Source organism: Meriones unguiculatus, chromosome 17, assembly GCF_030254825.1.
Source record: "Meriones unguiculatus strain TT.TT164.6M chromosome 17, Bangor_MerUng_6.1, whole genome shotgun sequence".
Taxonomy (NCBI): domain Eukaryota; kingdom Metazoa; phylum Chordata; class Mammalia; order Rodentia; family Muridae; genus Meriones; species Meriones unguiculatus.
Genome location: NC_083364.1, coordinates 83,764,368 through 83,788,436, shown reverse-complemented (window position 1 = coordinate 83,788,436; position 24,069 = coordinate 83,764,368).

Below are 24,069 nucleotides of genomic sequence, written 5' to 3'. Positions count from 1 at the left end.
TTCTCACAGGATCTCAATGGCAGGCTCTTTGACCTCCCCACTCCCCGCAGGGGAGGATCAGTCCTGTTAGGCCACAGAGGAGGACTTTGCAGCCACCCAGGAAGATACCTGATAAAACAGGGTCAAATGAAGGCATTTCAAATTTAAATGAAGACAATATTATTTAATATAGCAGCGTAATAATGTCATACAACAATTGAAATACATGTGAAAAAGAGAACAGGTAATCCTAATTAATAAAATTCTGAATATCTTTTCATTTATTATTTTGTAGAAAGGTATACGGTCTCTAAAAACTGTGAAATTGACACTTGATTAATTGTTCTTTTTCTTAATCTCCATATCAATAAGTGCAATTTTTCTTAAAGCAAAGTTGTCAATGACTGTTTTGCTAACAGATTCAGTGGTGTCCAGCTTTATGCAATGTTGACATCATTCTTGAATATAATATAATACATCATTTTACAGTCCTATTTCAATTTATATCCTTCAATGTCACACTTTGTCTTTGAAAATATTAAATACTGTTATATGTGTTTTACTGCATTTAGCTTATAAATAAATAAAATTCAAATAAAATAATATTAAACTGCAAATTAAATAGTATTTAATTATATTGTTATAATTTAAGGGATACTAAATTCATGAAGTAGAACTACTATAATTGGTACAATAATTTTTTAAATGGAAGAAAATGCTAAACTCATCAGTGACAAGGTTAACATTCCAGGGCACACAATTTGTCTTTTGAATATGCATTGTCAGGCAAGCCACAGATACTACCAAAATATGTTTCCCTAACAGTAAATTCTCATCATGATTGCCATTATTGATCTGTAGAGTCAGTAACCGAATCTGTCCATGGGATTCAGCACCATCTATCTTGATATTATGTATCCCCATCCTCCTGCCTGAGCCCATTAAACTGTCATCTGTGGGTTTACATCATTTTTACTTGAGGGACTTAGTGAAACTTTGCACATTACTTGTTTTCTAAAATACTTCTAAGACCAAGCTACCTCATCAGGAAAATTCCACTGTTCTTGGTTAAGAACCGGTTGTTTCCTGTTTCTAAGAATGGAAACCAAAATATTTATAAGTTGTAAAAAATAAAGAAAACATCATTACTGATACAGTGTGTGTTTACTGTTATATCTGTATATATAAAATATATAACTTGAAGGCAAATTCATATTTTGTATACAGACTTAAAAAGCAATAACTTCATACTGTTTAAATACTATTACATATTTCCTCAAATAATAATTTAGTGATAAGAGGTAGATGTAACTAAGAAAGTATGTCATTGTTTTTTTGTTTTTTTTTTTGTCTTAAATTAAAAATGATTTACAACCAGAATGTGATGGGGAATGCCTTTAATCTTAGCACTCAGGAGGCAGAGGCAAGCAGCTCTCTGATTAGGAGGCCTGATCTACAGAGTGAGAGGCAGTACTACACTGAGAAATCCTAAAATAAATAGATAGATAGATAGATAGATAGATAGATAGATAGATAGATAGACAAATAGATAAATAAACAAACAAATAATTTGATCATGGAATAGGAATTTTTTTCATCTCAGTTTCAAAACGTTTCATAAATTTTGAATCAATGACAATGTGTATTTATATTCAATCATATTTTAATAAGTATAATTTATATTATATATAATAAATATAAAGGATAAGACTTTCTGTATTTGTCTCTTAAATTTTGTCCAAAGTTATTACTAGAGTAACAAAAAACTAATATTTCTAATTACTACTCCACTGTTAAAATAAAGATTAGAAATGAAATGTTCAATTTTGTTTTATATAAATAGTGTTTTACAACTCAAATTTCATTGGAATGCACTGTCACAGAAATTATGGACAGTGGAGTAAATGCCACTCATAAACCTCAGGTGCATGTTATTGATACTTTAATCCACATAATTCTGCTTCTTGCATGGAATATTGGGACATGATTTAAATTTTCTTAGTCATGAATTTTAAGCTCTCTCTCTCACTCTCTCTATTTACATATGTATCTCCTCTGTCTACACAATATTTCTTTCTTTCTTTTTTTTTCCCCTCTGTGTAGCCCTGGCTGTACTGGAACATGCTAGTTCTGTAGGACAGGCAGGACTTTAATACGTGGAGTCTGCTTGCCTCTGCCTCCCAAGAGCTGAGATTAAAGTCATGTGCCATCATTACTTGGCTGTATAATATTTCTTAATTTCATGTTCTCAGTCCTGTCTATTTGCCACTGGACAACCTATAACCACAGGCTGATTATTATAATTAGTCTCTAAAATTAAAAGTGTGTTGTCCCTTTCTCCACATCCTCTCCAGCATGTTTTGTCACTTGTGGGTTTTTTTATCTTAGCCTCCATTTTTAGTGGAGTGCAAACTTGTACAACTACTTTGGAAATCAATCTGGTGTTTTCTCAGAAAACTGGGAATAGTGCTACCTCAAGATCCAGCTAGAACACTCTTGGGCATATACCCAAAAGATGCCCCACCATTCAGTAAGGACATTTGCTCAACTATGTTCATAGTAGCTTCATTTGTTACAGCCAAATATTCACTACCACTTCTATATTCTCCTATTACACAATTACTTTTCTTATTAATTATTGAATTCTTAATAGTTATGTAAAGGATGTTAATAAACGGCAATAGAATTGTATGAGCAACAGTGCTAAAAAAAGAACACTGAAAGAGTTCCTATTTGCTGTACCCAGGATGTAGTGGAGCCAATTTTCACCTCTGTTTCGAATGACTTAAAAGTGGGTCTCTTATTCCTCGTTGTTTTTATGAGCCTGGAGGATGGCAGCTTTATATGATTTTGTTTCTTGTCTTTTCATATTACATGGTAGATATGTGCTTTTGTGCTTGTAAAAAAATTATAATTATGCTTTCATGATTTAGATTGATGATTTCATTATTAAGTCTATGTTTTGGGATAGTTTAGGAAAGATTTTATTATCAGTATAAAAACAGAAAAATAAATGTTTTAATGCCAAAATATCTTAAGTGCATGTCAGCAATGTTTTCAGAGAAATTTTGTTTCTGTCCCAACAGAAACCAAGTGAAATATCTGATGTAGTCTTCTACGTTGTTAATGAAGAGTTGGATCATCTGCAGCTGCAAGGGTACAAGTCAAGCAGCATGGCACAAAACTGAGAGACTAGAAAGAAAGAATACTTATACACATGAAGGTAGATCAGTCAAACCAAAAGGGTAAGTATAAAGATTACCAGGCCATAGTAGAGGACAATGCAGCCACTTTTGATGTGAACTGACAGACTAAGATCAGAAAGGAGAGGAGAACCTCCCCTATTAGTGGACTTGGGGAGTGGCATGCGTGCAGAGGGAGGAGGGAGGGTGGGATTGGGAGGGGAGGAGGGAGGGGCTTATGGGGGGATGCAGAATGAATAAAGTGTAATTGATGAAAAATTAAAAAAAATGTAAGCTGTATCAAGCAGGTAATGATATCAATGTGAAATGCACCCTAGATATTCTGTCTTCAGAAGGGGAACAAAAAACAGTCTGAAAGTATCTGTATTTTTGTGTCAGCAAAGTCCTAAGCAATTGCTTGTACATTCATAATAACAAATTTAAGTTAATATTATATTCAGTATCAGAGTAAATAAGTTAATGCTGCAATTTTCCACTTGTAACTTTAGCACCAAATTCAGAGATCTGCATTCAAGCATTCATCTTGAGAATCAGTTTGTCAGAATTCGTGATTTTCTGACCTTATTTATATGTGTTTTTGTTATTAACCTCAAAATATATCCTTCTGTATGCAAAGGCTACATGTTGTTCTTCTTTTATAAATTATCACTTTGTATAATATGAAGTTTAAATGGGGTTAATCAGACACAAATTATATTTGCAAACAGACAGAATTAGTCTTGAACAAGATGCAATAAAATGCTAAGCTTTGAAATCATTCTTTGAAAAAGAGTGCGTGGAAATTGTGGAGTGGGACATTAATTATGCAAACACAGCAGTAAGGAAATGAATTATTTTACAGAAAAGTAGAACTGAATTTCAAAGATGGCCTAGAGAGCTGAAAAAAGACGCTTACATTATATTGTTAAGGAAACCAGAAGTGAAGTAATTCAGTTTCCTTAATTGCTTTCATCAATGCCTAGATATTTAAACTATATTAATGGATTAATAATGTTATTCCTTTACATCATCTTACTATTTTATTTATTTTTTAAAACAAATATAACTTCTGAAGTTATATTTTAAATTTTTTACTAATTTACATGAATTGAATTTGTTTTATAATTTACATTAATATTTCACATTTGTTTTATATTTTATTTTAAAGATACTTCAACAGAAATTATGTGAACTTTGAAGGAAACCTTAAATATAACACCCCAAATAGAACATGTATATGTCTTTGTACAAGAACTGTTCTTATTTTTAAGACTTTGAACAAAAAGTTTAATTTCATTTATTTTACAAATAATTTATAAATGACAGCTTTGCATTGACTGCTTTTTGTCCATAGAAGTAAATACATAAGGATAAACATATTTAAAAAGGATATTGGGCAAAATAATGAAAAAATTCAAGAGGGCATTCAGTGGCTTGTGTGATTTAAAGATTAAAAGCAAAAGTCAAAGGTCTATCAAATTCCTTTTTCTCTAAAAAATATATATATATAACCCGAAGTATTTTTCTCTGTACTTTATAAATACATTGTAATATTTTCATGTTTCTAGAACAATGAGTTTAATAAATATTTTCATCTATAATATGTTATATATTAATAATTCTTTCACAATATTCTTATTATATAAAAACAATGATGTCATATTGGAAAGGCTAGTGTTCAGAAGTCATCCTTGCTGAAGGAAAAAGTACCCTCAAAAGTCACAGGACAGAAGCCATTTAACTTTGACTCAAATAAGATGCTGACAAACTCCAGAAAATCTTTATGCAGTCTTATCAACCATTGACTGAACAGACATTACACTGAGTAATCAATCATAAAGTTTCATTTTAAAATCCTTATCTACCTATCTGTGAATCTATCTACCTACCTATCAATTGTTTGATTATTTATTTATTTATTTGTTATGTGTATGGATGTTTTGTTGGCATGTATGTCTGTGAAAGCAGGTGCACACTCTTTGTACAGAGTCCAGCTTTCTGGAACTGGAGTTATAGGCAGCTGTTACCTGCCATGTGGGTGCTGGGAATTGAACCAGGGTCCCTGAGAGAGCAATAACTGTTTTTAAACACTGAGCCATCTCTCCAGTTCCAAGTTCTTTTTAGGTGTGAAATTGCACTGAGATTATTCAAGAACATTCTAAACTTCGTACAGTAAATAAATGGGCATGATGACTAATGTGTATATTCGAATATTTTATTGCCAATCAGAAAAAGTAAATGAAGAACAGTGAAGATACTAAAAACTAGGAATCCTGTTGGAATATGTTGCTACATTTAACTGAAAAGTGGTATATTTTGATATGTATTACCATATTCTCATGTGGCAAAGGATCAAACACATTCTAATAATTCAAATATTTAACAGGTGCATATGGACCTATGCTTCTGGTTCCAGACTACTTGGTTACATGATTATATTGTTTGGGAAGGTTCTTCTTTTTCTTTTATTTAGAAAATATAACTTGAAATTAATGCTGATGTGGAACTAAAGATGTAATAAATGTGATCAGAGAACATAAGTGATGGAAAGAGTACTTTTGATAATGCATCAAGGGAAATACATTATTCATTAGCTCTGAGTCCTGGAGAGAAAAGGGAAATAAGGAAAACAAAACAAAACAGAAACTAGAATCAATAAAGTGGTTAACTATGGATAGTGTGAAAATACAACTTTGCTACAAAACTTCTTATAATAATCTTGGTTAGGTAGTTTGTATGGCTTTATTATTAGTTCATAATAAATAAAGTAGGGTCACAATATCCCTAAATGTTCAATAGCACACTAATATCTTTGTGATAACAGCCATCTAATTGGATTTGAGGCCCTAGCAGTGGGGTGCAGAATCATGCCCAGTGATTTTATGGATTTCATAAGAGAACTTCTGATACTTTCCTAAACCATATAATTCTTAACTACATTCATATCTTTACACCCACAAAAGAGGGTATTAATGTGCATCATCAAAGAAGTTTCTTTGTACAGCAGATATAGACAATTACAGAAAGCTATAACTGGTCAAAATTCAGAGAACAACTGACAATGAGTTGCTCAAACCCAGTTGACACATCTACAATTTCTTCTGTGCTGATGACCCAGGGAATAGCAAGGATGTTTGGAAGAAAATGTCGGAAGAGCCAGATACCCAGGAAGTCTTCTGTGAAAATATATATTTGGATATGACAGATAAGCTACACCCAAGAACTTTCAAATATTCGACTACTTAAACAAGACTTGAATAATGACAACACCAGTTAAAATGCCAATAGGGATGAGAGCAATCTCATAGGAACTCACCCATAGATGAAGAGTGAGTGGAAACTAAGAATGGAAAAGGAGAGAATTATTCTTTACCAGGAATGAGCCTCAAAATTGTTTATCCAATACTAAGTAGCCAGCCATAAAGTCATATGATACAAGTAACACTAATAGATTCAGCATATTGTATTTATATGTTTAGTCATATACGTTTGTGAGTAAAACAATAATAATTGAAGAAAAACAAATGAATTATAGGAAAGGGAGGTGAACTGTAACAATTATATGTTAATTGAAGATAAAACATTCTAAAATAAATTCATAATGAAAGGACATTAATTTCACTAATCTTGAGAAAACATGACAAAAATAAGAAAAAGAGAAATATGTCCTCAAAAGAGAAAAAGAAGACAGCAAATATCTAAATAGGCAAAAATGTTTGCTTCTGGAATATCATTAATAGAATTCCATACTTGAAACCAACCGAGGAATGAAAGTATTCCAAAAAAGTGGCCGAACTTCTGACTTTCACACATAAACCATGACATATACAAATGTAAATTCTAAATATGCACACACAAAAATTAAAACAACAAACAAACAAACAAACAATGTCTGGAGAAGTGGCTCAAGAGTTAAGAGTACTGGATGCTCTTCCAGGGGAACTGCATCTGATTTCCAGCAAAAATGTGGCAGCTTGAAATTTTCTGTTAGTCCAGAGAAATCTGATATACTGCTTTCTTTGGCTTCAGTGAACAAAACACATATGTGCATGTACACAGAACACCCATACACATGAAATGCAAATAATGGCTACATACACATTCAATATATACATATATATAAAAAGTTCATATGGATAATATATTGAATATATATTCAATTTCAAATACATTAAACAGTTACAATAAGAGTGTCTATGTACTTTGGAAGAGAAAGTGATGGAAAAAAACTATGTCAAAAATTAAGTATTTATAGGTGTGTGGGGGTTTATTTCTGGGTCTTCTGTTCGGTTTCATTGATCTACCTTTCTGTTTCTATGCCAATACCATGCTGTTTTTATTATTATTGCTCTGTAGTACAACTTATGATCAGGGATGGAGATACCTCCAGACTATCTCTTGTTATACAGGATCAATTTTGGAAATTCTGGGTTTTTTGTTTGTTTGTTTGTTTGTTTGTTTCTCCATATGAAGTAGAAAATTTTTCTTTCAAGGTCTGTAAAGAATTGTGTTGGTATTTTGATGGGAATTGCATTGAATCTGTAGATTGCTTTTGGCAGAATGGCCATTTTCACTATCCATGAGCAAAGGAGATCTTTCCATCTCCTGATATCTCTTCAATTTCTTTCGTCAGAGATTTGAATTTTTTTTCAAACAGGTCTTTCACTTGCTGGTTAGAGTCACCCCAAGGTACTTTATGTAATTAGTGGCTATTTTGAAAGGTGGTGTTTCCCTGATGTCTTTCTCAGCTCTTTTGTCTTTGGTATAGAGGAGGGCTTCTGATTTTTTTTTAAGTTAATTTTGTATCCAGCCACTTTGGTGGAGGTGTTTATCAGCTGAAGGTGTTCTCTGGTTGAATTTTTGGGGTAGCTCATGTATACTATCATATCATCTGCAAATAGTGAAATTTTGACCTCTTCCTTTTCGATTTGTTTCCTCTTGATCTCCTATTGTCTTATTGTTTTAGCTAGGATTTCGAGCACAATGTTGAAGAGATATGAAGAGAGCTGGTAGCCTTGCCTTGTCCTTGTTTTCAGGAGCTAAACAGAGAATTCTCTGTAGAGGAATATAGAATGGCAGAGAAACACTTAAAGAGATGCTCAATAGCTATACCACTGCTAGGTATATACCCAAAGTTCACTCAAGTACACAAAAGGGATACTTGCTCAACCATGTTTATAGCAGCTTTATTTGTAATAGCCAAAACCTGGAAACAACCCAGATGTCCATCAACAAAAGAATGGGTACAGAAATTGTGGTATTTTTACACAATGGAATACTATTCATCAATCAAAAAGGAGGATATCATGAAATTTGCAGGCAAATGGTGGGATCTAGAAAAGATCATTCTGAGTGAAATATCCCAGAAGGAGAAAGACAAACATGGGATATACTCATTTATATAGACCTATAAGATATGATAAACATAATGAAATCTATACACCTAAAAAAGATAATCAATTGAGCGGACATGGGGTAAGATGATTAATCCTCATTTAGAAAGACAGATGGGATGTGCATTGAACGTATGACAGGAGTCTACTGAGCGTATCTGAAAGACTCTAACTAGCACTGTTTTCAAAGCAAAGACTCATGACCAAACCTTTGGCAGAGTACAGGGAATCATAAGAAAGAAGGGGAGTTAGTCTGATAGGGAAAGGATAGGAGCTCCACAAGGACCAAATATATCTGGGCACAGGGTCTTTTCTGAGACTGACATTCAACCAAGTACCATGTATGGATATAACCTAGAACCTCCTCTCAGAGGTAGCCTGTGGTAGCTCAGTAACCAATTGGTTTCCCAAAGTGAGGGGAAGAAGGACTATTTCTAACAGGAACTCAATGACTGGCTCTTTGGCCTCCCCACCCCCCAAGGGAGGAGCAGTCCTGTTAGGCCACAGAGGAGGGCTTTGCAGCCAGTCCTGAAGATACCTGATAAAACAGGATCAGATGAATGAGGAGGAGGTCCCCCCTATCAGTGGACTTAGAAAGGGGCACGGTGGAGATGAGGGAGGGAGGAAGGGACGGGGAGGGAATGAGGGATCAGGACAAGGCTGGGATCCAGAGTTAATACAATGTAACTGATAAGAAAAAAATAAAATTCAAAAAAATTAAATAAAAAAAGAGATGCTCAATGTCCTTAGCCATCAGAGAGATGCAAATCAAAACAACCCTGAGATTTCACCTTACACCCATCAGAATGCCTAAGATCAAAAACTCAAGTGACAACACATGCTGAAGAGGTTGTGGAGAAAGGGGAACCCTCCTCCATTGCTGGTGGGAATGTAAACTGGTACAACCACTTTGGAAATCAATCTGGCACTTTCTCAGACAATCAGGAATACTGCTTCCTCAAGATCCAGCTATACCACTCCTAGGCATATATCCAAAAAATATTCAAGTACACTATAAATGTATTTGCTCAACCATGTTTGTAGGAGCTTTATTCGTAATAGCCAGAACCTGGAAACAATGTAGATGTCCATCAAAGGAGGAATGGATACAGAAATTGTGGTACTTTTATACAATGAAATGCTACTCAGCAATTAAAAACAAGGAAATTATGAAATTTGCTAGCAAATGGTGGGATCTAGAAAATATCATCCTGAGTGAGGTATCCTAGAAGCAAAAAGACACACATGGTATATACTAATTTATAAGTGGATTTTAGATATATAATATAATATAATATAATATAATATAATATAATATAATATATAGGATAAACATACTAAAATCAGTATACCTAAAGAAGATAAACAAGAAAGAGAACCCAGGGTAAGATGATCAATCCTCACTTAGAAAGACAAATGGTATGGACATTGGAAGTAGGAGAAAACAAGTAACAGGATAGGAGTCTACCACTGAGGGCCTCTGAAAGACTCTATCTAGCAGTACATCAAAGCAGATACTGAGACTCATAACCAAACCTTTAGCAGAGTACAGGGAATAATATGAAAGAAAGGGGAGTTAATATGGCCTGGAGATCAACAGGAGATCCATAAGGACCAAATATTTCAGGGCACAGGGGTCTTTTGTGAGAATGTATCTCCAACCAAGGACCATGAATGGATATAAACTATAACCCCCATTCAGATGTAGCTCATGGTAGTTCAGTATCCAAGTGGATACCCCAGTAAAGGGAAAGGGATTATTTCTGACATGAACACAATGGCTAGCTTTTTTACCTCCCCTGACTCTGAGGGAAGAGCAGCCTTGCTAGGCCACAAAAGAGGACATTGCAAACAGTCCTGAAGAAACCTGATAAGCTAGAGTCAGATGGAAAGGGAGGAGGACCTCCCCTATCAGTGGCCTTGGAAAGGGGCAAGAAGGAGTTGAGGGAGGGACAGTGAGATTGGGAAGGAATGAGGAAGCAGGCTACAGCTGGGATACAAAGTTAATAAACTGTAAATAATATTAAGAATAAACATTTAATTAAAATAACACTTGACCCAAACATTGACTTCATCAGGTCACTCAAGAAAGAAAAATTTTATACAACCAATCTTTAGCTAATATGTTTGTAGAAAGGTAAGGGGAAACAGCAAATTTTGCTTTCTGTGGCAAGATCAGAATAGATAACCAGAAAACCTAAAGAACAAGAATTAAGTATATTTCTAATAGTGGCAAGACCAGGCAAATGGATGGAACGAGAAAAGATCATCCTCAGTGAGGTAACTCAGAAGCAGAAAGGCATACATGACATATACTCATTTATAAGTGGATATTAGCCATGAATATAGGATAAACATACAAAAATCTATAGTCTTAAATAAGCTAACCACGAGAAAGGACTCTAGAGAAGTTGCTTAATCCTCATTCAGAAGGGCAAACAGGAAATATTTCAGAAGTAGGAGAAGACAGGAGCTTTCCCAGAGGGCCTCTGAAAGACTCTATACATAAGGGTATCAGAGCAGAAGCTGAGACTCATAGCCAAACTTTGGGCAGAGTGCAGAGAATTTTGTGGAAGAAGGAGGAGTTAGAAAGACCTGGAAGGGACAGGAATTCCACAAGAAGACCAACAGAGCCAAATATATATATAGGCCCAGGGATCCTGCAGAGACTGATACTCCAACAAATGGGTATGCATGAAGAGGACCTAATACCAAAAGATCTGGGCTCAGGTGGTCCTGCAGAGACTGATGAATCAGTCCTATCAGTGGACTAGGGGAGGGACATAGAGGGAAAGAGGGAGGGAGGGTGGAATCAGAAGGAGATGAGGGAGGGGTCTACAGCCAGATATAAAGTGAATAAACTGTAAATGATAATTATTTTTAAAAACTCTTTGCTCAATTATTAAGAAAAGTATGCCTTTCTGAAGTTTAATTATTTCCACAAGATTTTCTATGTCAAGGTTACCAACAAAAACATCTTCACCTAAGTTTACTAGCAATCTGTATCTCTAAGTTCTTTCTGGGGTTGGTGGTTGAATCATTAATCTGCTCCAGCTGCAATGTTTGAAAAAGAGAAAGCACTATTATTATAAATGCCAGAGATGCTACCCAGTGAGGGGCAGGAAACCCCTTCAGAGTGTTCCTACAGCTCACAGGAAATGAGGAATATGATGATGGTCCGAGCCACAAGCAGGGCAAAACTCACTGCAGCCTGAAGTCCTCAGGATACGTTGTCCTCACTGTTCTACCTCTCCGAGTTATACCCAATGTGGTTGTGCTAACAGGTGCACGATAATCCCATGAGTTCTGATGCCGATTTGCTGTTCCACTCAGACAGTCCCCATTAAAATGTAGTTAGTCATTTTTATATGCTTTATCAAGCTTTTCTAGCTATAAATAAATAAATAAATCATTGTGTGCTTTTTGTAGGGATATATGACTGGATGTGCAAAAAAAAAAAAAAAAAACCTTGATATTGTCTCATACTCAATACAAATTTATTTTGCCTAGTTTTCTTTTAATTCTAACTTTATTATTTAATTTCTGGATTCTTTCTACTTAATTTTTTTTCTTTTAGAGTCAATGCATAAAATTGCAAGCAAGCACATATTAAAATCATTTTCCATTTCAACAAGTTCAGAACAATTCATTTATTCTCTAATAATCTCACTCAATTATCAAAAGAAATTCAAAATTTAAAGAACCTATTGTTTAATTCTCATTTGTCACAAATGTGATAAATACATATCTCAGTATTAGCACTGTTCTGGGCATCAGGGATAGTGCACCAATAAAGAAATTGAATTTTTTACCTTATTAGACTATCCTATAATTTGAAAATGCAGAATTAAAACAGATAAATAAATAATATAACAAAACTTTTGTGAACTTTAAACAAGCAAAGCATATTTTTTTTGTCGGTCCATGACAAGAGGCAAAGCATGTTTTAAGGTATGTCATGTCACAAGTAGGTACTTTTGATGGGAATGGAGCCTGTGTTGATGATTAAGATGTGTGAAAACAGCAAAAATGCATTACCTAAACCACAAACACAAAAAGCAAACTAGCAGTAATAATTTCCAGAAAGTGGAGAACATCTACCAGCCTTGCGTTACATTGAAAAAAAAGTTTCCTAGATACTTCTGTCCCTGCCATAGTACATTCTGTTCTCCAAAGAACTGTGCTTGTTTGAATACCTTGTCAAATAGTTCACTTCTCTAGTGGACAGATTCCAGGAGCTTCTTTTCAAATGTTAAATAAATTACAAATGACTTTCATATTGTGCAAAGCCAGAAAGGCTCACTGATGATTATGTCTCTGACAGACTCCCTCATCTGTCTTTTCTCATGTAACAAATTATAATCATACTGACTTGATGGCACAGGACATTCAAACACACATCTATTTATTTGATTGCAGTTGATAACAGATTGGGAGCTCAGATATATTCAGTGAGGGTCACAAAATGAATACTAGATTTGAAACAGAATTTTATATCCTGAATAACAACTTTAACAGGAAAATAAAAATAAGGATATGCAAAGGTTTTGACATGAGAAAATATAAAAGCAGAACATCACTGAGTTTAACCTGGGCAGCATTGATTTCTTTTTTTTTTTCAATGCAGTTTATTCAGGAACTTTGAACAATCATCTGACCCTGGGGAAAGCCAGCCCACAGCTTAAATAGCCTCTGGGTAGCCAACCCCAGTGTGCCTCGTGGGCAATGTAGATAGGTCCACATACATGGAAGCAAGCCAGATCCTCAGCCTTAGCCAAATATGGAGTTGTTTGTGACAGAGCACTCACCATCGGGAAGGTGGAAGGCAGAAACCAGCTCCATCTTTAAGGCGCAGCATTACGCAGCTCTCTACAGTTCCCCCTTTTTGTTTTAGACACATCAGGCAAGAGTAGAGGTCTGATCTCTGATATTAGAAATAAATTGGGACTTTGTACTGATGTTCATTTAGGTGTCATCCACCCAAAGAGCATCAGACCCGTCCGATCTCAGAGGCGGGACCTGGGGCATTGATTTCTTACAAAAATCCTTCCAATCTCACTCTCTGGATTCCACTGTGTTGCACTGGTTCAAATTAGGAGTCCTTGTTATGATGACCCTCAGGCAGTTCATTCATTTGGAATATCTCTAGACTCTCTTATCCTTGCTCCTTCTACTAAATTAGTTATCGGTTCTAGCTGGTTGTAAGCTTTTAATATTTTGTGTTGTTCTTTATGCAGCAATCTTCCTTTACCTGGGTCAATATGTCAGCTTCTCTGACTTTCAAAACTCCTTGAAATATTTTAAATATTTTAAATTTCAAGTAAGTCATGATATACATGTGTAAAGTCTGATTTCTTTACTACCTGCAAAATCAAGTATAAGCACAGAAAAATATTATCAAAAAAAAAAACCAACCAAACAAACAAACACTCCCTTGTTTTTTCTTCTACTTCCAACCTGCTTCTAAAGACACTCAACTTCAGCTCTCTTAAGAAGTTACTACTTCTAAACAAAGTGTTTCAATATTTACCCAGGCAGCTATATTTTCTCAATGGTGAAATCTCATTCCACCTTTGATCACTGAGTCACATTAGAAGACTTATTACAATGCATTGTCCTAACACAACTGTTTCTTAACTGTTTCCCATGAAAATATCCTTTTTTTATTTTTAATTTTTTTATTTTTATATTAATTACAGTTTATTTACTTTGTATTTCAGCTGTAGCCCCCTCCTTCATTCCATCCCAATCCCTTCCACCCTCCCCCCGCCCCATCATCTCCTTCCTGCCCCTCTCTAACTCCACTGATAGGGGAGGTCCTCCTCCCCTTCCATTTGACCCTATCTTATCAGGTCTCACCAGGACTGCCTACAATGTTCTCCTCTGTGGTCTAGCTAGGCTGTTCCTCCCACGGGGGGTGGGGAGGTCAAAGAGCTAGCCACTGAGTTCATGTCAGAGACAGTCCCTCTTCCCCTTACCAGGAAAGCCAGTTGGATACTGAGCTGCCATGGCTATGTCCAAGCAGAGGTTCTAGGTTATCTCCATTCATGGTTCTTGATTGGAGAATCAGTCTCAGAAAAGACTCCTGTACCCAGATATATTTGGTCCTTGTGGAGCTCTTGTCCTCTCCAGGTCTTACTAACTCCCCCTTCTTTCATACTTATAAGATAGGATAAACATATCAAAATCTGTACACCTAAGGAAGCTAAACAAGAAGCTAAACAAGCTAAACAATCTAAACAGGGTAGATGATCAATCCTCACTTAGAAAGACAAATGGGTTGGAAGTAGGAGAAAACAAGAAACAGGACAGGAGCCTACCACAAAGGGCCTCTGAAAGACTTTACCTAGCAGTGTATCAAAGCAGATGATGAGACTCATAACCAAACTTTGGGCAGAGTGCAGGGAATCATACAAAAGAAGGGGTAGTTAGAAAATATCCTTTAAAAGAAATAATCTAGAACCCCTGTACAGATGTAGCCCATGGCAACTCAGTGTACAAGTGGGTTCACTAGTAATGGGGAGAGGGGCTGTCTCAGACATGAAAACAGTGGCTGGCTCTTTGATCACCACCCCATGAAGTGCAGGAGGGGTGCAGCCTAACAAGGCCATAGAGGAAGACTAAGCCAATGTGGACAGCCCTAATGAGACCTGATAGGCAAGGGTCAGATAAAAAGGGAGGAGGATCTCTCTTATTTGTGGACAGGGGAAGGGACATGTGAGGTGAAGAGGGAGGGAGGGCAGGATTGGGAGGGGCTGAAGGAGGGGGTTACAGTAGGGATACAAAGTGAATAAATTGTAATAAATTAAAAATTTTAAGAAAAAAATTAAAGAAAAGAAAGAACAAAAATGAAAGAGCCAAGAAGCAGCATTCTTCCATGTTTTCTGCTTCAAGTTTTTGCTCCACCAAACTTCCTCAGTTACTGACCATAACCTGTAAACTGAAATACACTCTTTCTTCCCTCCTCCCAAACAAAGAATCCTTTCTCGGCTTTGGTTGCTTTCCGGAAATTGTAGTCACAGTGTGACAGTGATGAGTGTAGTGAACTTAGGGCTGGTATAAAGCAATGAGATAGCTCTCAAGATTCAGGGACCAAGCCATTATGGTGGGTGACTATAAAGTTACTTCTGTGTTTGGCACGATGTTGGCAAGATATTTACTACTTAATGTTCTGTGACCTATGCATATAATTAGTATCTGAGGTTACAGTTCAGATTATTCTTTCTCTATCATTCATAAAAATCTTTAACTTTACGTCTATAAAATTCACTATGTCTTCTAATCTAAATTTATTTATATAACTGAAAAAAATGTGTCTATTTGTTTCATGAAAATTTGGAACAGATAATCTATAAATAAGTTAATAATTTATTCCCATTATACTATCATATCATTTGCGAATAGTGATATTTTGACTTCTTCCTTTCATATTTGCATCCCCTTGTTCTCCTTTAGCTTTCCTATTTGTTCTAGCTAGGACTTGAAGTACTATGTTGAAGAGATATAGAGAGAGTGGGCAACCTTGCCTTCATCCCAATTTCAGTGGGATTGATTTAAGTTTTTCTCCATTAAGTTTGATGTTGGCTATAGGTTTGCTGTATATTGTCTTTACTATGTTTAGGTATGTGCCTTATATCCCTGATTTCTCCAAGACTTTAAACATGAATGGGTGTTGGATTTTGTCAAATGCTACATGCCTTTCCTTGTATTCCCTGAAATATCTCTCTTTGCTGCATTGTGTCTGGCTTTAATGGAATTCCCCTACAGTGATTAAGTTACATAAAATGATTGTTATAAGTGACTTCATTTTAGCAGATTGTGCAAAAAAAAAAAAAAAAAAAAAAACCCTCTCGCTGAATTTGAAAATACGCTGCTATGTAATTGTGAAACCTTACAAAGAGGGTCAGATAGAAAGAAAATGCAGGCAGTTTTTCAGACTAGAAAATGGCCTCAGTGGGTTTTAAAGAGAAAAACAGCAATATCAGCAATATACGTGTGTGAGTGTGTACATGTGTGTAAGTGTGTGTGTGTGTGTGTGTGTGTGTGTGTGTATTTCAAAACAAGCCAAGATAGCTTGGAAGATATTTTTGTTAGTAGAATTTAAGGTAATACTAAACCCTCTTGACAACTTTTGGATAGTGACCTGATGATGCTGGAAGTCCAATTAAATGATAGTTGTGCTTCTGATTTCAAGAAACTGAGATATCAAATGTGTATTGCTTTAAGAGGCTATATTTATGATAATTTTTATGCAGAATATAAATTAATAAAGTCATACAATAATAAGCCTAAAGCCAAAGCAAAATTTTATTATATCTGAGCCATATGAATGCAGAAATAATTTAAACAATGAAAAGAATAAACCTTTCATCTTTAATAAGCAGGTAAATTTTGTTGAGAGATGCTTAATGTGAAAATCACTTCATTTCAATATTTTGTGGCAAAGATGCATTAAAGTGAGCATCTAACTACACAAGGAATAAATGGTATTGAGATTCTTACTGTGCAAAGAAGAACTGTCTGTGGATATTAGAAACTTTTAAGATTATATTTACAGTTTTTTTCTGAGCATTTTATTATTGAGACCTTGTAAATTTTCATTTGTAAATTATCTATATTTACATAGTATGGGAAAGGTTATATCCTGAACATTCATATTTAGAAACTCCATTTTCATGAGGTTTTTTTAGGTGTAGCTCATGGAAGTTATTCAATAATGATAACAGAACAATTTCAGTAAAATTCAAGCTTTGAACTTATCTTAATTAGCCCCACAATATCTGTGGCACCTTCTCATTGGTTGTCCTTTTACTTTATCTTTGTGATGACAAAAAGCTCATCTCCTTTGGCAGCTACACTTTCTTTCTTTTTTTTATTCATAATTTTTTTAAAAATTATTTTATTTATTCACTTTACATCCCAAAAGTAGCCCTTGCCCTCCCTTCCTCTCGCTCCACCCCTCCTTCCCTCTTCCCCTAATGCCCATTCAGAAAAGGGGAGCCTCATAAAAAGGGAGCCTCCTGGCTACCCCTCCCAGCACATCAAGTCATATCAGGACTAAGCACATCATCCTCTATACCACAGTGAGCTAGCCAAGCAGCCCCTGCCAGGAGGAAGTGATCAAAAACCATGCACAAGAGTCCAGGTCAGAGACAACCCCAGCTTCCTTTGTTAAGGAAGGCACACGAAGATCAAGCTGTCCGTATGTGCAGGACGCCTAGGTCAAGTCTATAGATGGTCCTTGGTTGATGTTTCAGTCTCTGAAAGCCCCACTTCCCTAGCCGGGTTATTTGGCCCTGTGTGTCTTTTGTGGAGATCCTGTTCCCTTGGGGTTCTTCTATCCTCTCTCCCACTTTTCCACAATGCTACCTGTGCTCAGCCCAATGTTTGGCTCTGAGTCTTAGTATCTGTTTCCACACACTGCTGGATGGAGCCTCTGAACAGAAATCTATGCTAGGCTCCTGCTTGCAGGCACAGCAGAATGTCCTTAATAATGTTAGAGGTTGGCTCTCTCCCATGGTATGGCCAGGAATTGGTTGGAACTTCCCTCAATCTTTGCTCTGTCTTCATTCTTACACATCATGTAGGCAGGATAAATTGTCTGTTGAAGTTTTCCATGCTCATGGATTGGTAGGATTTACATAGTAAACATGGCAAACTTACCAAAAACAATCTACAGTTTCAATGCAATCCCCATCAAAATACCAACAAAGTACTTTATAGACTTTGAATGATAATTTTTCAACTTCATATGGAAAAACAAAAACAAAAACAAAAAACAAAACTAGAGAGTATGTAAAACAAACCTGCAAAATAAAAGAATTTCTGGAGATATCTCCATTCCTGATTTCAAGTTGTGCTACAGAGCAACAGTAATAAAAACTATGTAGTACTGGCATAGAAATAGACTGGTGGATCAATGTAATTGAGTCTAAGACCCAAAAATAAACCCACACACCTATGGACACTTGATTTTTGACAAAGAAGTCAAAATCCATATAAAAGAAAAATGAAAGCATCTCCAACAAATGGTGTTGGTCTAACTGGATTTCTACATGTAGAAGAATGCAAATAGATCCATATTTATCACCCTGTGCAAAACTCAAGTCCAAGTGAATCAAGGTCCATAATATTAAACCAGACACACTAAGTCTGTCAGAAGAGGGAAAAAAATGGAGAAGAGCCTTGAACTCATTGGCAGCTATAATTTTTTACACCTACACAAATCTTTTCCAGATACAAAGAACAACCCACACCCAGAAACCAGCCCCACTGATACCTTATTTTTAATCTAAGATTCAGTCTCTAAGACATTGAGAACAAAGTTTTTTTTTTAATTTATATTTCACTTTATCTAGTACATTTTATCATAGAAACAAAACACGGTTTGTACAGGAAAGAAGCAAGTAGGACCTAAGGAACTAAATGAACACAAACAATTCCTTCTAAGGACATCACAAGCAAAATTGGTTCTTTTTTAGTTAGAAGACATCTCTTTAGTGTCCTCTACGTAAAAATCTACACTACCAATCCAACGGGATTTAACTCCCTTCCTAACTACACTACACTACACTATATAAATTATGCTATACTATACTAACTATGCTATTATACTATACACTACACTATGAAATTGTGCTTGCTAACCTACATTGTTCTCAGGAAATACTACAATGTTCAGATCCCTACAAGGACAATAAAATTCAATCCTTTTACACCGATCGTTAACCTTCCTGTATCAGTAAACTAGCTAGTTTCTAAAGCTATAAACCCAATAATATTCCAGTGGTTTCCTTTTAAACTATAGCAATCCTACTGAATAATTTTATTAATACGGTTTTGTCAGCATATTTGTGCATGATTTTAATAAGATAATAATTATTATGTACTTGGAGAAATGATTGTTCATGTTCATATGATTGCTATTAGCAAAATGCAGTGAAAGGAAAATAGTAAAAATTGAGATAAATTAACCTATCCTTATAAATTCTTTTTATACAACAAATGTTAGGTAGTACACAGATAGGACTAAATATTGAAATATTGAAAAGAAATTTTCTAATTTCATTTTTAATTTTAAATAACTGTTCAATTGGTAGTTTCTTTTCTCATAAACTTTTCCTCTATCACTTAGATATACTCATGTAAATATAATCATTGGATCATATTTATTTAGCTCATAATGATGTTGAAAGAAAATTACACTTAATAAGCATCATCCATAATCTAGACTCTGTCTTTTTCTATCTCAGAATGGAAGTCACCCTGGCATAGTTACATGGAAACGTGAAACACTTGCGTCAGAGACAAAAGACTTTCTTACAGTTATCCCAGCAAGCAGTGTGAGAATTCACAGTGGCTCTTAATGTCCCCAAGTACAAGAAGTATACCACACAGTTCAAGGGGATAATGTGACAGATTTTATTTCAGGACAGGCTTCATTGAACTAGAGAATTCACATCTTTCATATTTGGTAATGGAGCTTTGCCCTTACCGCAGAAGAAGCTGACACTACCTCTGTTTTTCAAAATTTTTCAATATATATATATATATATATATATATATACATTTAATTATATAATGACCTACATTCATTTTCTTAAGTAAAGATGCAATGTTAATAAACTATAAAGAATAAAATCATGAAGTAGAAAATGTGAATTAGTAATAAAATTGTGATATTATATGTAACTGTGATTTATTCATATTGATTCTTTCATGATTCTGTTCCTAAATAAATTCTAAAAGTCAAAAAAAATGGAAAAAATAAATATTTATATTTATTTCTGGCATTAACTGAATTATTTTACATGCTATATAGAGGTGGGAGATATCCGTGAACAATATCCAAAGGGTACTTACTCATTCCTTTTAAAAAATTTGTAGTGAGAATATGTGTCAGTACAAGCATTTCACTAAGTTTACATGGAGGTCAAGGTACAATATGTGCAATCTGAACTTTTTTCCAAATATGTATTTCAGGGATTGAGTTCAGGTCTTCAGCTTTGGTGGCAAGAACATTTACTTGTTAAACTCACCTTCCTAAATCCTCTTTATGCCACAAACATGGAAATTAAATCACAGAAACTTTACTAGTTTCCTTTGGCAGTCAGCTCTTCATTTGCTCTGGCCAAACACCTTAGAAAAACAACATAAAGAAAGGAAGGTTTATATTGGCTCATAGTGTTTGATGTATTGGTTGGGTGCAGCTTACAAAAATTGCAATCTCTTCTGCAATTATCCCTGAGTCTTGGAAGATTGGGTGTCATATAGATGTCCCATTTAGAACTGAACAATCCATGCAGGCTTTTATTTGTTAAATATTTGCTTATTCTTTATCAGAGAATGATGGAACAATAATTTTCACCAATGTGGAATTAACTATATTGGTTACCTTGTCTTTCATGCTATACCATAGTGTCACACATTATTGTAGTGTTACTGTGAACAGTGATAAATCCTTTTTATTGCTGCCAAGTTCTGAGACAAAATAAAAGACAGAAAAGTTCATGTCACAGTGTCTTGAGGTTTCATTCTGGGTTTTTTTCTGAGGTGGAGGCATGTATTCTGGTTGTACTTTGTATTATAGAAAAAATAACGATAAAAGCATCTTTCAGCTCATGACAGCAAGAGGCAAAACAAGCAATAGGGAGGGGTCAAGGCATTGACATCTAACTCATGGATATGACTCTAAGGACACACCTTTCTCAAACTATCTCTACCTCTTAAAGTTTTACAGGTTGCCAATAGTGCTTCAGGCTAGGGGCAAAGCTTTTATGGCTACTGCTTGGAGAAATTCATAGGTCTAAATGATAATAAAAGAATATTTGTGGATGCATTGATGCTATGATCAGCTTAACTTAGAAATTGTTTCACTCATAATGTTAACAGACCGTTCCATTTAACAAAACGGCTGAAAAGATCGTTTTGTCTCCCCAAAGGAGAAGCAAGTATGCCTCCAAATTATGAAAAGGGCTCTACTTCATTTTATAATCATTATCTCACTTGCAGATTATTACAGTTATATGACAATTATTTGCTTTATCTGATTTTGCACTATTCAAACTAAATGTTTGTAAGTTATTATCTCCATCGTCAGAGAGCAAGTTGCTTAAAAGAAATCCTCTAACTAAATTGAAAAGTACATATATAGATGAAAATTATCAGAGGTTTATACATGATAGCTAAATGGTGAATATATAAACTGATAAGTAATAGGTATGCTCAGAGGACAGATAATCTATAAATAGATTGAACTATTTTAGATATGTTGATAGATGACAGAGAATTGATAAAAAACAGATAGATTAGAAGACAGATGATGGTAGGTGATAGAGGATAGATATAGAAAGATATATATATATATGTGTGTGTATATATTTACATATATACATAGATAATACAAAAAGAGATGCACACATATATAAACTTGCCAGGCTACTGAGGAGGACAATGCAGCCAGTCCTGATGAGACCTGATAGGCTAGGGTCAGATGGAAGGGGAGGAGAACTTCCCATATCAGTATGGTACACATTCATACATATATCCAAAACACATACTGGATTTGTTTTGCTGGAGAATTTTCCTTCATAGAGGAAACAAGTTTTAACTAATAATACGATAGAACAAACTTTGTCTTAAGGACAATAAACTCAAGAGAAGATGAAAGTGAGTCTAATTACATTAGTTTGAATAATTCTGAATATTTTTTGAGAATTTTATTCATTGTGAATTTCATTTATCACTATGAACAGTGATAAATCTCTCTATTGTTGGCAAGTTCTGAGACAAATAACATAAAAGACAAAAAAGTTCATGTCACAGTGTGCTGAGGTTTCAGTCTAGGTTTTTTTGAGGTGGAAGCATGGGTTCTGTTTGTACATTGTTTTATAGAAGAAATAATCATAAAAGCATCTTTCAGCTCATGACAGCAAGAAACAGAGCAAGCAATAGGGAGGGATCAAAGTGGTGCCTTATATTTTTCTGTATTCTCCCCAACCTCCTCTCTTATACAAATCCACATTCCATACACATCAATTATATTTATTCATTTCTCTTATTGCTGCCTATTTACTTTAAAGTATGTGACCATCCAGTGGAGTGTATGAGATCTACAAGAAGCCAGACTTTTGCAGAAAACTAGGTTTTTCTCTCTCAGAATCTATTAACAACCACAAGATTCTCAGATAGGGGAGAGGAATGTTTCTCTAGTCTTCCACTGGATTTTTGTGTGTGTGTGTGAGAGAGAGAAAGAGAGCTTATGAAGGTCTCCTACTTGCTGCCAAAACTTCCGTGAATTCATATCTGCAACTCCCATATTGTGGAAGGAAAACAGTATTTTCTGATAGTCACCCACTGTCTCAGGAACTCAAAAATATTTGCTGCCCTTCTCCACAACTTCCTTGATGATTTTTGAGCCTTGGGAGAAAGAATATTTGTTGAAGAAATGACCCAATTATGACTCAGAACTTTGCAGTCACTTCTTCTCTGGGCCTACAGAGTTATGCGTCTCTGTGTTAATCAGCATTCATAATTAATAGCTATTCTGTGGTACATTTACACAATGGACTACTACTCAGCAATTAAAAACAAGGAAATCATGAAATTTGCAGGCAAATGGTGGGATCTAGAAAATATCATCCTGAGTGAAGTATCCCAGAAACAGAAAGACACACACAGTATATATTAACTTATAAGTGAATACTAGACATACAATATAGGATAAACCTACAAAAATCTTTACACCTAAAGAAGCTAAGCAAGAAGGACAACCTTGGGTAAGATGCTCAATCTTCACTCAGAAAGGCAAATGGGATGGACATTGGAAGAAAGAGAAAACAGGAAACAGGATAGGAGCCTACCACAGAGGGCCTCTGGAAGACTGTATCCATCAGTGTATCAAAGCAGATACTGAGACTCAAAAACAAACTTCGGACAGAGTGCAGGGAATCTTAGGAAAGAAGGGGGAGAGAGTAAGATCTGGAGAGAACAGGAGCTCCAGAATGAGAGCAACAGAATCAAAATATCTGGGCATAGGGGTCTTTTCTAAGACTGATACTCCAACCAAGGACTATTCATGAAGATAACTTTGAACCCCTGCTCTTAGGTAGCCCATGGCAGCTCAGTATCCAAGCGGGTACCCTAGTAAGGGAAACAGGGACTATCTCCGACATGAACTCAGTAACTGGCTCTTTGACTACCTTCCCCTGATGGGGAAGCAAACTTGCCAGGCTACAGAGGAGGACAATGCAGCCAATTCTGACAGGACCTGATAGACTAGGGTTAGATGGAAGGGGAGGAGGACTTCCCATATCAGTATACATGGAGAGGGGCATAGGAGGGGATAAGGGATGGGCTACAGCTGGGATACAAAGTGAATAAACTGTAATTGATATAAAAATAAAAATTTAAAAATATATTTACAGTGATGATGCAGTAACGTAACAGTATAACTAGAAGTTGTTAGGAGGATTTTTCTCAATAAAATATCTCATTAGCATAGTAATAACGGTAGA